This window comes from Equus przewalskii, chromosome 27, assembly GCF_037783145.1.
Source record: "Equus przewalskii isolate Varuska chromosome 27, EquPr2, whole genome shotgun sequence".
In the NCBI taxonomy this organism is placed as follows: domain Eukaryota; kingdom Metazoa; phylum Chordata; class Mammalia; order Perissodactyla; family Equidae; genus Equus; species Equus przewalskii.
This window is the reverse complement of record NC_091857.1, coordinates 38,594,753-38,609,758: the sequence shown is the minus strand read 5'-3', so window position 1 is coordinate 38,609,758 and position 15,006 is coordinate 38,594,753. Positions and strand designations below refer to the sequence as shown.

The following is a 15,006-nucleotide window of genomic DNA, read 5'->3' as shown; positions in this document are numbered from 1 at the left end:
CTCTCCCAGAGCTATTTTCCTCAGTACATAGCTGTTTATTCATTGTTTTGTTGTTTTTGTGGGGGGACGAGCATTGGGACCTCCTCTTCTGCCATCTTGCTGATGCCACCTCACTAATTTCTTTTAAGTGGGTCCTTTTTTAATGAGTAAACTGTCTCCGTGCATGTGTTTAATTAACAGCGACTACGTAGTGTTGCAACTCGTGTATTTGGGGGGTAGACTCCCGTTGGTGTGAGGAACCGTAGTGCCTGCCCTTTATTATTTGGGCCAGGAAAGACACAGGCAGCTGATGAAACTGCCAGAAGAGGAGTCTCAGTACTCAAGGTTTGCTATGTGCGTCTACTGGGTTTAAGGAGCAGAGCGTAAGAGTTCGTCTTCTTAGAGGCAAGCGCCCGTGAGCTGTAGCCAGAAGGGTTCCAGGCTCTCAGGCAGTTGGTAAATTTCTAGAAGTGGCATCAACCCCAGCTGGCCCTTTGAAGTGTGTGCCTGGGAATCAGGGAAGGCCCAGTGCAGGAGGCAGGGCCACCGGCCCCCAGAGTCAGCGGTAGGATGTCTGTCCCTGGTGGAAGAGGCCATGCGACCGAGCGTCAGAGAGAACCTGGGAGGAAGGGGCTTCCTGCCCTGCTGTGCTGGCCGTGAGGGGCGGGGGGCATTAGAGGATGGGAGGGCAGAGGAGAGGCCTCTGAGCAGAGAACAAGCAAGTCAGGACCAACAGAAAGAGGTGTCGAGGGGCTTTCAAGCTTTGCCCTCAGGAAGTTCAACCAAAGGTTTCAACAAATGTTAAAGCCAGATTCATCCACTGTCACAATGCCTGTTTGTTTGAGATAAAAAGTCATATTTCTTTAGGACCCAGTGGTCAGGCTACGTCTGTGAACCTCAGCCCGGAGCCTGCTGCCTGCCCGGCACCGAAGCCAGCCTGCACTTCATCTCCTCAAGGTCCCAGCAGCTCCGTGCTCACTCGCAGCCATCTCCTGCTGGCGGTTGATGGCGTGGGCAGATCGGCTTCCTGGCTACTGTGTGGCCTGTCTCCCAGGGGCTGAGACGTCAGCGCTGCCTTCAGGCAGCACCACTGGGCTCCCACTGGACTCCTCTGGCTGGCTGAGGGTGGGGTGGCAGAAACACGGGGGGAGTAGCAGTGCGGACAGCCCTGATCACCAGCGTCCCTCGCTGCCATGCGGCCAGCGTGCGGCTTTGAAGTGGTTTCTCGCGGTCAGCTCTGCAGGGCAGCCCCGCAAGCCTGTCATTAGGCACGTCCGCTCCTGTCAGCACCCATTCATTACAGCCAAATAAGCAGGCACGCTCGCCAGCCCCCAGACAACCTTCCTGGGGCCTCCGGGGGAAGGGAGGGCCTCCTTCACCAGCACCCTTGGGGTCATGGGCCCTGGGGCTTGGGGTGCTTGGGGCCTGACTCCCCTGGGCTTACAAGGGTCTGCTGTGGGTTGGGAATTGTCCTTGTGACACTCCATGTCAGCTGGGCCCATGTGTGTACTCCCGGGGGCCTACCTGCCCACCACCGCCTGGCTCAAGTGCCAGCATCTTTTCTGAAATAATCCGATTACTCACATTTAATTCTTTGAACAAACAGCACATCTTTATGCACACTTTGTGTATCGGTCTACACTGCAAAGTTCTACAGGCACAACAGGGGACCAGTTCAGCAAGGCCCTCCTTCCTCTCCTGCCCCCTCCCCCTGGATGAGAGTATGGCCATCATGGGCATGTGCCCCAGGCAGCGACAAGCAAACAGGCACTCATGTGATCTTACCTCCTTTATTCAGGGATGGTGGCAGTGACAAGTGCCCTCCTGCGTTTTTGTTTTTTCAGCGAATAGTGAATGCCAGAGTCCCTTCTCCTTTGCAAAGCGATTCTTAACAATCACAGATACTTAGGTTGAATCCGGGAGTTTGCTGCTGAAAATGACACTGCGACACAGCGATATGCCACGGTGCGCATGGGCACGTGGATCTGCAGGGCGAGGCCGGAGGGGCGATGCGGGCGCATGGCGCTTGCATCTGTACTTGCAGGAGGATGTGGCGGTGGTGCTCGGGCATGACCATGTGGCACACGGCTCTGGCTCCCCCTGGCCCGGAGGAGCTCCTTCACTCAGTGGTTTGTGGCTTCACTAAGAACAGTACGCCCACAGTCAGGGTGCTGTCAGGAAATCCAGCTGGTGTTCCACAGAGGGGACTTCAGCACCAGGAATTGGCTCCCTGGGTGCTGGGGGAGCAGAGGGAGAATGGGGGCTTGGAGGAGGGAAAGGCAGGTGGCACTCACGGTGGCAGGAGCTGCCCTCGGCCCCGCTGAGCCTGCGCTGCTCCAGCTGTTGGAGCTGAGATGCCGTTGGTCCTGGGTGTACTGATGAGGGGCCACCTTGAGCAGGACAGGGACGTCTGCCCTGATCCTGGTGGCCACTGATGCCAACTTGAAGCGGGGAGAGTGGATCCTTCCCCTACATTCTTCTGGCTCTCCCAGAGCAGAGCCACCGATGGGCACTGGCGCTCATGGCATGAGCTTGCAGCCCCTTGGCCCTTAGGAAACATGGTGCATAGCGGGAATGGGGAGGAGAGCAGAGGCAGGCGACACACAGCACAGCATGGAGTAGAAACCACGTCCATCTTGCTACATTGTCAACACTGGCATGCGTGTGGATGGGCCTGTTGGCTCTGACCCAGCACATTCGAGGCCCTGAGGCCTCCTGGGTCTGCACTGGCGTGAACACCCTGTGTCCACACTCTGCCGTTCTCTGTGCCCACACCATTCTCAGCTTAGACATCTGTGCTGGGTCGGCCACTTCTTGTTCTGAGGCCCTTGTTCAGCATCATGGAATCAGCCCAACCTGGTGGCAAAAGCAGCTCCATCTTTGACTCTTTGCTAGAACTGGGCATATGCATCTCTTATCTAAGATTCACTTCTGAGAACGACGGGACCATCAAATGCTGTAGCTGGAGGTCCCCGTCAGGTGGCTCTCCACAGTCACTAGGGTGACAAACGCAGCAGGGGCCACGGAAGGAGGGATTGAGACTGAGGGCTGTTTGTGTCGTGTCATCTCGGGCTCCTTTCCAGGAGGAAAGTGGAGCAGGCAGCCCACTGTCTCCGTGACATGAGACATGCAGGGCCAGCCCTGAGAACCTCAGGGTCCCTGGGGAGAGAGGACCGGAAATGCCTTTCCTCCTCCACATGGCAGAACCGGAGAACGTGTGGGCAAGCGCTGCAGACGTGGGTTTCATCCTGGTATTCGGTTGCTGGGGCTGCCGTAACAAAGGACCACAAACTGTGGCTGAAACAGCAGAAGTGGACTGTCTTGGTCTGGAGGCCAGAAGCCCGAGATCGGGGGTGGGCAGGGCTGGTCCCTTCTAGGGCCTGGGAGGGAGGATCTGTCCCACGTTTCTCCCGGCTTCACATGCTTTGCAGGCAATCTTTGGCGTTCGTTGGCTTGTAGAAGCACTCCCCAGTCTCTGCCTCCATCTCCACATGGCCTTCTCCCTGTGTGTGTGTCTTTGCCCAAATGTCCCCTTTCTATAAGGACACAGTCCTATTGGATTAGGGGCCCACCCTTCTTCATAGGACCTATCTTAACGATTACATCGGCAAGGACTCTATTTCCAAAAAAAGGTCACGTTCTGAGATATTGGGCATTAGGGCATCAACATATGAATATGGGGGACATAAATCAACTCATAACAATCCCCTTAAGGTGCAAAGAACTTCTCCAAGTTGAAAACGAAAGTCTCAGTGACACAATTTGAAGGACAAGCCAAGGCTAGAACTAGGGAATTCCCAAGAAAGTAAATGTCAGCGACCATGGAACACAGGAGCAGAGTTCAACTTTACCAGGAGCCAGAGGGACACAGGTCACAACACTGCGTCCTCCCTGTCCAGTTGGTGACGCTTCACGTAACCGAGGATGCTCAGCACTGGCCGTGGTGGCAGCATAAACGCACACAGACTCTGGAGGACATTGTCAACAAGAACACCCCACCTGAAAATGTCCCTTCCATCTAGGGCTTCTATTTCTGATCGTCCACCTGAGGAAAGATCCCAAAACATGGGAAAATACGGATGCACAAAAGTATTCATCTTGGGGTGATTAAAAAATAAATGGAAGCAAACCAAATACAGTGAGAGAGAGAGAGAGAGAGGTTCGGGTATATCCATAGGAGAGGATATTATACACTCATTCAGAATTACATTTAAAAAGAACATTAATGACGCTGGAAAATACCCATGTCACAATTTAAGTGACAAAAGTGAGCCACATACACACATACACTGTATTAAAATTGTATCTGGGGTTTAACTTATAAGAGTGTGAGTGATGACCTGGAGAGGCCAAGGCCATTGAAAGGAGATCTTTGTCACTTACATTTCCCGAGAGGAGGGGACACGCCACACTGTGCAGGGCCACAAGGGGAGCACCAGGTTTGGGTCAGGGGGCAGAAGCAGGAGCGAGCGAGGGGAAGCCCAAGGTGGGAGCCTTATTGGAGTTTCTGCAGGAAAGGCAGGGCAGCTTTTTAATTCCAGCCGGCTCGGAGCTGAGGTCATCTCTGGTTGCTGATTCAGGGTGGGGGCAACACCGGCACGGTGTGAGAGTCAGATGGAAGGCGACGGGGCCATGGACGCTAGATGGTCAGTTGGCACACAAGGGACGTGTCCAGCAAGGCATGCTGTCTCCCAGAGGCGGCTGCCCCGGGAGGGGCGGAGGGTCCCCAGTCAGGAAGGTCACAGCACTAGAGCATCAAGAATACAGAAAATAAGAAAACATGGTTAAAGCCGTTGGCCCTGTGATGAAAGGATGTGAACAGACAAATCCAAACTCTGGGAAAACACAGAACACTCACACACGAGATATTTAACTCTGTGTTTAAAATGCATAGAAACAGGCAGGGCTGGAAAGAAACATTCCAAAAATGTTGAAAATGTTCTTTCTGGGTGTTGCGTTGATGGTGCTTTGTTTCCTTCTGTTTCTTATAATAGTCTTAATTTTTGAATTCTCCTTGAATGAATGTGTGTTATTTTTACAGTCTGGATTAAAGGGTTTAAACTGTGTTTGTGGCTCCCAGCACCATCGGCCTCTGTGGGCCCTGACCTTCCCCACCGCCCCCCAGGCCCCCACCCTTCACCTGCCGCGGCCCTGGCCAATCCTGCCGTCGCTCAAGCAACTGAGATTCACCTGCTGGAGTCTCGCAGCCCCCAGGAGGGCAGCGTCTAAGGAGCGTGAGGTGGAGACGCTAGCGTCCAGCTGGACGTGAGGAGCACATGCCCGGATCACGGTGGGGATGAATCATCAGCTGTTCAGAGCAAGCACAAAGGACGGCAGCCTCAATGCTCACCAGGGACCAGGTATCCTCAGGGTCCCTCTCCAACTGCCCACAGTGCCTGCGGCAGGAGGATGGAGCCAGGACTCGAAGCAGCACCCTCAGCCATGGGGTGGGGCAGGGTGGAGGGCAGTCAGGAAATGGGGGTCTCAGAGTCCAAGCTCCTTCATCAAAACGCCACACTAAGGTGGTCACCTCCAGTGACTTTCCCAGGGTCCACTCCTGGCCTGGGGGGCCAACTGTCCTGGTCTGCCTGGGCCTTTCTTGATTTCAGCATGAAAAGCCTGTGTCCCCTCTGTCCTGGACAAATAGGAATGGGTGGTCACCTATCCCCAGTGGCCCAGTCCTCCCCCAGGGCCCCCGAGCCACCAAGGCCCCACACACATCCATGCCCTGCCTCACCCCTGAGCCAGGCCTGAGTGGGTGTCCATCCCATGGCCCCAAAGGTCTTGGATAACCCTGGTTCAAGGGGATCCGTAGCCTGCCACCTCTGGGGTTGGCAGGAATGCTGGGGGATGTCAGAGGGCTCACCTGCATGGCCACCTGTAATGGAGGGGAGGGCCTGTCACTGTTGGCTCTGTCAGGAAGAGGGATAGGAATGGTGAATGTGTGGCAGGAAGTGTGTAGGGACAGCCAGTGAGAGAGAGAGAAAGAGAGAGGGGAGAAGGGTGGGGAGGAGGGGGGCGGGTGGAGGAGAAGAGAGGAGGGACCCGGTTAAGAGTGGGAAGAGAGGAAGGGGAGGGGAATGGAAGAGGGACGGGGAAGGGAGGATGGGGAGGGGAAGGGAGGGGAAGGGAGGAGGGGGAGGGAGGAGAGGCAGTTTCATATGTAATACAAACTACAAGGCTGGGCAATGCTACTTTAGAATGGAAGGAACCAAGAATCTAACAGCCGCCCTTCGCTCTGTGGCGTTTTGGGGGCAGCTCAGAGCAGGCTGGGGGCCTCATGCACAGGCAGGCTCAGCCACTCATCAGGCTGATGGCTTCCTGCCCAGCCAGTGCCCTTCCGAATATTGCGAATATTGCGCAAATCAAGCAGGAATGTGGGAAGAAGGAACCCTGACCTTCCGAATATTGCAAATATTGCACAAATCAAGCAGGAATGCGGGAAGAAGGAACCTGGTAGGGTGGGACTTCTCCATTAGTATCGACAGTTCCCAGAAACTGCTCCAGTTCCCCTCCTTGGCACCAGCCGCCCAGCACCTGTCCTTTGGGACTTGTCCTTTGTGTGTGCACAGCGCCCTGAGTGTGCCAGCAGGGGCTATGCAGCTCACATTCCACAGCGATCGATTTCCGGCCTCCCCCAGGGCATAGAATGAGGCCTCCCCGGAAGCGGAAGGCGGGAGTTTGCATCTCAGCAGCGCCAGGTAGCATCTGGGGCTTGCCCTCCCAGCCTCGGTTTCCCCAGACAGCATGAGGGAGGCCGCCCTCTTACCCCTTCTTCACTGGCACACATCTGCTTTCATCAAGGCCAGCGTCCCATCAACGTGACAAGCACGGCCAGCTCCCCACTCAGCCAGCCCTTCCCCACCGGAGCCCCAAACCAAACCCTGAGGCCGAGGGCTCCGTGCAGGCGCGGGAGGCCCAGCTTCCTGGGCCATCGACGAGGCTGCAGTGTCCACGCTGGGTGACCCCCCTCACTCTGAAGGTGCCTCTCCGTGGCGGCTCCCCCCTGCCTCCCGGCTCCCTCCAGGGGCAGAACCCCGCTGCCTCAGAGAAGGGGTGCCTTGATCTAAGAGACTGACCTTTCGCACACATCTCTGCCAACTGCCACTTGCCAAGACATGTTTCAGCCCCTTGTCAGATCAATCGACGGCTCCCGCAGGTGCATGGCTGTGAGCCGGTTAGGTCTGAAGCCGCCGTCGGCGCGGGAAACGCTGATGGTTGAACCGGTTTCCTGTCCTGGAACATTTGGGGGTTTTTATCACACATCACAGTTTCTGACAGCCTCCTGGGCCTTTGGAATTTTCCGGTGCGGTTGCCAGCTCCTGGGACTCGTCTTGGGACGGCCACAGGTTGCTGTGCGAGGCTGCGGCAGCCCCCAGAAGGGTCAGGGAAGATCAGGGCCTCGAGTCGCAGGCGCATACAGAGGAGGACTTCTGCGTGGGTGGAATCGCGCCTGCAAGGCAGGACCGCGAGAGGGAGGCAAGGCCGCCCGGGGCCAGCATGTGTGCCTGGGCCTGCCAGGCTGGCTCTAAGGAGGGTGCTGGCTTAACCCGTGTGCCCTCTGCTCCCCGGGTGTGAGGCGCCATCCGTCCGCAGAGTCCCCGGGCCCTGACAGCTTTGCTCACGTCCCTTGTGTGGTCCCTGACCCTCTGGGCACTGGCGATACGGCCGGGAGCTCCATGGAGCTGCTTTACAGAGACCTCTGGGCCCAGCGTCCTCCACGTGGTTCTGCTTCAGGTGATGTCAAGGGGGAAGCTCCAGGTAGGGAGCTCCAGGACTTGCGGGGTTGCAGAAAACAAAACCCCAACTCGCAATAACCTAAAGCAAAAAAGAGAGTTTATTGGGATTCCGCCAGCAGCCCGAGAGTCTCGCCTCCTCTCTGCTCTCTCCTCATTCCTCTGTGTGGCGGGCTTCTTTCCTCCCATACATGGGACTCCTTCAGGGGCCTGGGGACGGGGTCCTGGCCTCAGCACCCCAAGGCCTGACTGGTGGCCCAGCTTAGAGACCCCAGAGGAAGGAGACCCCCTGCCCCCCATGTCCAAGGAGAGCCCCAACTGGGCTCCCGGGTTCCCACGCTGGGCTGGTCGCATTAGAAGGGAGCCCAGACGGTTGGGACAGTGCTAGGACAGGCTCAGGGCGGGGCTGCTTCCAGAAGGATGGAGGCGGCAGAAACGAGAAGGGAGCCCTGGAGGGCCCCCAGGTGGAGGAGGGCTTTTGGGGGTGGGGAGAGAAGGGCAGGCCCGGCACACTCACGGGCATGTGATCAGACTCCGTGCTTGCTTATTGACATGTCCCAGTCGTCCACACGGCCGCCACTTGGCGGTTCCTGTGGGGCCACAGGGTTGACACGGGTTTGACCGCATGTCCACATGCCCTGCTTCCCGTGGTCTGTTGCCCTGTCTTTTGCTTCTGCATCCGGAAGAGAAACAGGCACCCACCATCACCCACCCAGGCTCAGGGAATCTCCTGCCAAAGGCACAGGTGTGCAGAGAGACGTCGTCAGAACGAAGCAGACAGAGCTCGTCCTCGCTGGGCCCCCGCCAGGCAGCAGACCCTGTCACGGACGTTGTCTCAGAAACAGGGAACCTGGGCTCCGAGGGGAGACACAATGGGCCCGAATGTGATCGCGGGGGTCCGGGCTACAGGGCACCTTCCCCCAGCCCCCTGCCCCAAGATGGGAACCGTCCCACGTATGTGGGGTTCCTGCGCGTTCAGTCCCAAACCCTGATGCTCCCAACCCGAGAGCGCCTGGCAGGGCTCCCTCAGCCGGGTCCCAGGGAGAGCACGTCCTGCGGAGCCCCCGGGAGATGGTGGGGGCAGGCTCTGCGAGACTGGGCGCCTCAGGGCACACACCCAGGTCTGCAGGGCTCCAGGTTTCTCCATAAATGGCTGAAGAACGGCAATTAGAAAGCAAGGCGGGCATGTGTGCCATGCTCCTTGGTGCGGCCACTTTTAGTCCTTCCGGGAGCCCACAGATGAGGGAGATGCCGGCGGGGAGCTGGGCAGCCTGCTGGTGCCGCAGGAGCCCGCCTGCACCCAGGAAAGGGGCCCGGTGTTGACTGGAGAGTGTGTGTATGCACGTCTTGTTTTTTTTAAGTAAATTTTTTTATAGGTGTGCTTTTCTTTTTTCGGTGAAGAAGATTGGCCCTGAGCTAAATGTTGCTAATCTTCCTCTTTTTTCTTTTTTTTCTCTCCCCAAAGCCCCAGTACGTAGCTGTATATTCTAGTTGTAGGTCCTTCTAGTTCTTCTGTGTGAAATGCGGCCACAGCATGGCTTGATGAGTGGTGTGCAGGCCTGCCTCCAGGATCCGAACTGGCGAGTCCTGGGCTGCCGAATGGGAGTGTGTAAACTTAACCACCCGACCACGGGGCCGATCCCCTATGCACATCTTTTAAGAAGGGCTTGCTGTGTGTGCTGGCGTTTCATGTACAGTCTTGCTAGCCCGTAATTCAGCCCCTAATTCGGGTTGAGAGGCGAGAGGGGCTGTGGGAGAGCAGGGCCGCGGCGCACTGGGACACCGGCTCTCCGACGGACAGCCCCGTCTTAGCAGTTGCCGAGCCCCGTGGCGTGAGGACTCCCACCACAGGCCCTGAATGCTGAGGCCACGGCATGCAGCACTGAAAGCAGTGTTCACCGTGGCCTCCGCAACACAGTCTGGGCCGCCAGCCGCAGCTGTGCTCACCGGGGAGGGGACTGCAGCGCCAGGACGTGGGGCCCCTCGTCTCACACGCAGAGAACTGGGGCCCGGAGAGGGGAAGCGGGCTGCCCACGGGCACATGTCAAGCACATGGTGGACTGTGACTGAATTCCAGACCTTCCACGCCAAGGCAGGGTCTCCCCGATCCTCGTTGCTCTCTGTGTCTCTGGCAGGGCCCTGTGAGAAGCTGGGGCTGGAAACGCCCCGGTGTAGACAGAAGGCCCTGCATGCTTCGGGCGGGGGCATGGGACCTGCCTCCGGGGTGGGGCGTGTGGCCCTGGAGCCGCCAGGCTACGCTCCCGCCTCGTCTCAGGCCAACGGCTCCCACAGTCCTCCCCTCCCCAGGTGCCCTGGCCTTCCAGAACATTCAGGCAGGCTGGGGCAGTGTGGGGAGGACTGGTTTCCACGCCCGGGAGCCACCCAGCTGGGCTTTCTCCGTCCACCATTTAGAAGGAGAAACCTGGGCTTTGCAAGGGCCCCGATGTGTACACTCCACTTAAAGGATAACTTCTGATTATTTTCTTAATGGAAGAGCAAATATTTGCATCTTCCAAACTGAAGGGCAGGTTGGAACGTGTGGGAATACTGACTTTGGGGCGCTGCCACCAGCAGCTTGACAGGGAGTGGGCAGGAAAACAGAAACTGTTGGCTGCGTTCGGCCTGGCTCAGCTCGCAGGAGCAGCAGAAACTCCGCTGTCGGGGCGCTGGCTGGGCGGCCGCATCTGTCCGCCTGTGGAGCGAGGGAGGGGTGGCCGGCAGGGGCTCAACCCCTCCCGACCCCTTTCCTGCCTGGGAATCTAGAGGTGGGCTGGGGAGGGAGGCATCCTTCACCTAGGGGAGCCTCGGTTCCTCCCCCAGCCAGGCTCCGTCCCCACTTGCACGTGACGGCTGCCAGCCCGGCCATGTGAAGAGCGTGACCATGGGCCGACTGCCCGCCGGCTGATGCAGCCTGTGCCAATTGTTTAGGTTATGAAAACAAAACAGAACTAAAGCCAATTTCAGCCCGGAGAGCATAAAGAGGGAAGCGGGAGGGAGGCCGCAGGAGGGGATGCTGTGCCCACAGAAAACAGCTCCTGCCTGAGGAGCTTCAGGCGCCGGCCACCCAGGTGGCCTGCCGTGTAGGAGGCTGGGCTGGCCCTACCCTGGGCGGCTACAGCCTGAGGACACGGGCTGCCCGGAAGCGTGCAGGAGATCCAGTTCGGGGGACCTCAACCCACACTCCGAGAAACGCCCGCCAGCCTGGGGGTCTCCCGCAAGACCCCACCTGTTGTCTGTCTGTTGCCATGGATGTTTTCCTTCCTACCCCCACTGCGATCCTACAGCACTATTCCGGATGTTTCCAACGGCAATCCTCATCAGTCCTGGGCCCGCACCTGACTATCCGCGGGAGAAAGGGCCCTGAGCTGCCTGGGATTGTGGTGGAAACATCCAGAACAGTGCAGCAGGATTGCAGGGGGCGGTTAGGAAGGAACACATCCAGGACAACAAGCAGACAGACAGACAGACAGACAAGTTTGGTTTTCAGAGTCAGAGGGTTCACCAGCCCTTGACCTTGTGGGTAACCCGGGTCCCTCGGCCCCGATTCACAGGCAGGGCTGGAGGCTGTGAACAGGCCACAGGCCCAGGGGTCCCGAGTGTCTGCACAGTGCAGTGGCAGTGTCTCCTTCTTGGGGCGAGGCCAGGACAGAGCCCCCAGATGAGAAGAGGGGAGGCCAGTCTCCCAGCAGCCCCAGCTGGCCCCATGTAGACGGCACTGGGTGCCGGACATTTCTGGTCTCAAGGCAGCACGATGGAGACCACATCTCCCAGCAGGCACTTCCCTGGGGAGAAGTCCTGACCCTCAGCGGGCTGCCCACACCAGAGGCATCCGCAGTGGCCTAGCGGTCAGGGGCTGCTGCATCCTCCCACCTTCAACCAGCGTGACCCCCAGGGTGAGTGTGGGCTGTGCAGACAGGACTTTTCTCTGCACGCCACGCAGCCCACGGCCTCCTGCACCCCATGCGTTGGCCTGTGGCGGGGCTGCGGTGGCGAGAACCAGACTCTTCAGTGGAACATGGGGCGGCTGACCTCGCCAGGAGCTGTGAGAGTGGCCGGCTCTCCCTGACCTCCGAGGAGCCCCATACGCCACGCTGGCCGCCCTTTAAAGAGCAGCTGATCATCGCAAATGCCAGGCCCGCCGCCACCCGCCCTCCTGCTGGGACCACAGGGCTGCCGGCCGAGGAGCGGGGCAGCTGCTCCGAGGGCTGGAAGCTTGTGATTTGCGTCAGTGCTGGGCTGGCCAGGAGGGGCCTTCACGCCAAGCGCTTGGCAGCCACATGGAGTCACAGTGACATCACAGCTCTCCAGCACCGGGCCTGCCAGCCCAGGGGCGTCCCGGGGGAGAGAAAGGCTGCACGTTCCCCGAAGGCTGCCTGCTGAGGCCACGTCCCTGTCTCCCTGCGAGCCGGGCGGCTCAGGCAATGGGGTTTCTAAAAGCAGTTTCCATGATGCTAACATGCCGGGGTCAGGCCCCGAGAAGAGGGAGCGGAAGCTGCATTCTGGATTCTCTCCCCCCGGAGTGGGCTGGGAGACCGCTCCCAGGAGCAGTGGCTTGCCATCCTGTGGCCACGGGAGGACTCCAGCTAATTGAGGGACTTGGCAGGGGCTCTGGCCACTACGGCAAACATGCAATTTCACTGAGACGACAGGATCCTCAGAGGGCCCTAATGAAAAACACAGCTGCTAGAGACGCATGGAAAGAACGCTCGCTGAGGGAGGTCTTTTCCACGCTGCTCCGTCGACGCCCCACGCGAGCCGAGCATTTTCCTGGGTGGAGAGCGCTGGGTTTGAGTGGAGCGTGTGGCCCGCTGCCTCCCGGCCCCCCTTGTGTGACCCTCGCAGCCGTCCCCTCGTCACTGACCTGTCGGCTCTGGGGCAGGAGCCAGTGTGAGTCACCCCGGAGATTCGACATTTTATCCTTGCAAAGGCCTTCTGGGAAGCCGCCCCCAACTCCCCTCAACCCTGAAGCAAACGACCTGGACCAAGTTGGGGTGTCCTTGTGTTCACCCAGCCCAGCACCTTGCAGGGCGCCCCCCGACAACAGGATACCCCAACCCCTCCTGGCAGAGATCGCCTTCCACAGCCTGAACCCCACCTTGCTCTGCTCATGTTTGCACACACCCTCTGCTCCTCGGCCCGACATCCCATGTGTGCCTCAGTTTACCTACTCAGATGGCCTCCTCCTCCAAACAGCAAGCCCGGGGGGACCACACTGCCACCACTTGCTCCCCGGCATGCACTGCCCTGTGCCCTCAGCCCTGGGGTGGGAGGCTGTCCCCCCAGCCACGCTGTAGTGGCCTGGAGGTCAGGCTTCGGTGCTGCGGCCACTGCAGAGCCCCAGGCTGGCCGCCCGGCAAGAAGACACACAGGCCCGCAGCTTCGTGTGTCCTTCTCCTAACACTCGTCCGCTCTGTGGCCCCCTGCCTTGTCCTTGCTCCCAAGGAGAGGCGGTGCCTGTCTCCTCTCTTCTGAGATTCCAAGAATCCTGATGGGAGGGCTTCTCGGGGGTCCCACCCCAACCCCCCCACCCAGTGACCACCCAGGGCCAGCAGGGAAGAGGTTATGGGGCCTCACTCCCCAACAGGATGTCCAGACTCTTTCCTCAGGGGTCCATCGACCTCGGGGCCCCATCGTCTTTGCTTCCCTGGGGCCCAGCACCTGGCCCTGAACTCGGAGTCGGGGGATCCAGGACTTCTCTAGCTCCACCCACTGACACACTCAGGCCAAGGGGCCACCCCCTGGGGGGCCAGCATGGGCAGGGCATCCTGAGGAGGTGGTGTTTGTGCCCTGTGAGGACAGGGGCAAGAAGAAGGAGAAGCCTGTTCTGCATCTGCTGTGTTGCTGAGAAGCCCTGGAGAGACAGACACCTGCCAGACAGGGTCTGAGTGGAGCTGACGAACGGCAGGGCTGCGTTCTGCTCCCCGCCACCCCCGCTGTGCCGTCACTCAGGCCCGGAGACCAAGTGTCTGAGGGCCTTCCCTCTCCACCCCCACACCCCAACCCCCACTCCATGGCTTGTTGGGCTCTGAGCTGAGTCACAGCTGTGTCCCTAATTCTGAGCATCCTGGGTGTATCCATCCCCCAGGCATAACAAATCACCGCAAACTGGGTGCGTTAAGCCGCAGACATTCATTCTCGCAGTTGTGGAGGCCAGAAGCCCGAAGTCGAGCTGTCGGCAGCCTTGGCTCCCTCTGAAGGCTCCAGGGGAGGATCCACCCCGGGTCTCCCCGTGTCCTGGTGGTGGCGGTGGCCCTCGGTGTTCCTGGGCTTACGGACGCCTCACCCCCATCTCTGCCTCGGTCTTCACACGGCCTTCTCCCTGTACATCTGGGGCTTCTCCTTTTCTGTCATTGGATTTAGGGCCCACCCTGATCCAGGATGACCTCGTCTCCATCCTTACTTTAAGTACATCTGCAAAGGACCGTATTCCTAATGAGGCCACATTTGCAGGTCTGGGTAGGCGTCTCTTTGGGACCCCTGTTCAGCCCACTGTACCCAGTTAGCAGGAAGAATAGTCCCCTGTCTTAAATATGAGCTCATCTAATTGGCCCAGCCCAGTGCCTTGGGGACCAGATGAGGACACTGAGGGCAGAGGATGAGGGGTCCATCGGGGCAGGGCCAGGACGAGAATGTGGGCAGCTTCTCCTCATCCCAGATGCTTGTGTGTGGCTTTGGGGGTGTCTCCTGGGCCCATCAAGCAGCTCAGACCCTGGGAGGCCTCCCCCTCCCTGCCGACCCGCAGCCTGCACTGTGATCTCTGGGAGGCTCTACCTCATGGCGATCTCGCTTGCTCAGGGCCAGTGGCTGTCCTGGCTCTTCCTGGCCATCAGGGGTCTGGGGGTGGCCACCCCGGGCATAGAATGTGACCTCTAGGCCACTTAGAACAGAGCCACACATCACAATGTCAAGGAGGCCTTGACAGACGATGCACTGTCACCGTGACCCGCCTAGAGCCAGCAGGGCTGGCTGAGCAAGAGGCTTCGAGCTGGTCTGCTGTGTGAGGGTGGCAGCCTGGAGGACTCGGGGCAGGGGCAGGGCCCTGGGGCAGGGCAGACCCCTTTTCTCGCTGACCCCACTCCAGGCCGCCTTTTGGTTGATGCCCCACTTCTCGAGGGTGTGGCTTCTGGAGTCTTGAACAAGTAAGGCTGCTTCTGCCCGACCCCAGAGAGGAGACAGTGACTCATGGTCGAGGCCTCCTGGGAGGGCAGAGGTCCCTGGGCTGAGAGGCGGCGGGAGGAGCGTCTGGCTAGAAATAGAGGCCACGTGCTGAGCTTCCAGCCCCTACGGTACA

The 15,006-nt window shown here is 59.2% G+C and overlaps 2 long non-coding RNA genes across 3 annotated transcripts; both read right to left on the bottom strand.

The window, feature by feature from the left end:
- Window positions 1–1,755: 1,755 nt before the first annotated feature.
- Window positions 1,756–7,217, bottom strand: LOC139079818 (uncharacterized). 2 transcript variants are annotated; one of them, XR_011533752.1, is made up of 4 exons: window positions 7,059–7,217; window positions 5,170–5,614; window positions 4,363–4,726; window positions 1,756–4,024 (listed from the first exon to the last, which is right to left on the bottom strand). It is a non-coding gene; the product is annotated as an uncharacterized lncRNA (long non-coding RNA). The 2 variants fall into 2 exon arrangements; XR_011533753.1 differs by lacking the exon at window positions 7,059–7,217 and adding an exon at window positions 5,717–5,857.
- A 6,608-nt stretch (window positions 7,218–13,825) lies between these two features.
- Window positions 13,826–14,761, bottom strand: LOC139079817 (uncharacterized). Its single transcript, XR_011533751.1, has 2 exons — window positions 14,487–14,761; window positions 13,826–14,126 (listed from the first exon to the last, which is right to left on the bottom strand). It is a non-coding gene; the product is annotated as an uncharacterized lncRNA (long non-coding RNA).
- Between the last annotated feature and the right edge of the window lie 245 nt (window positions 14,762–15,006).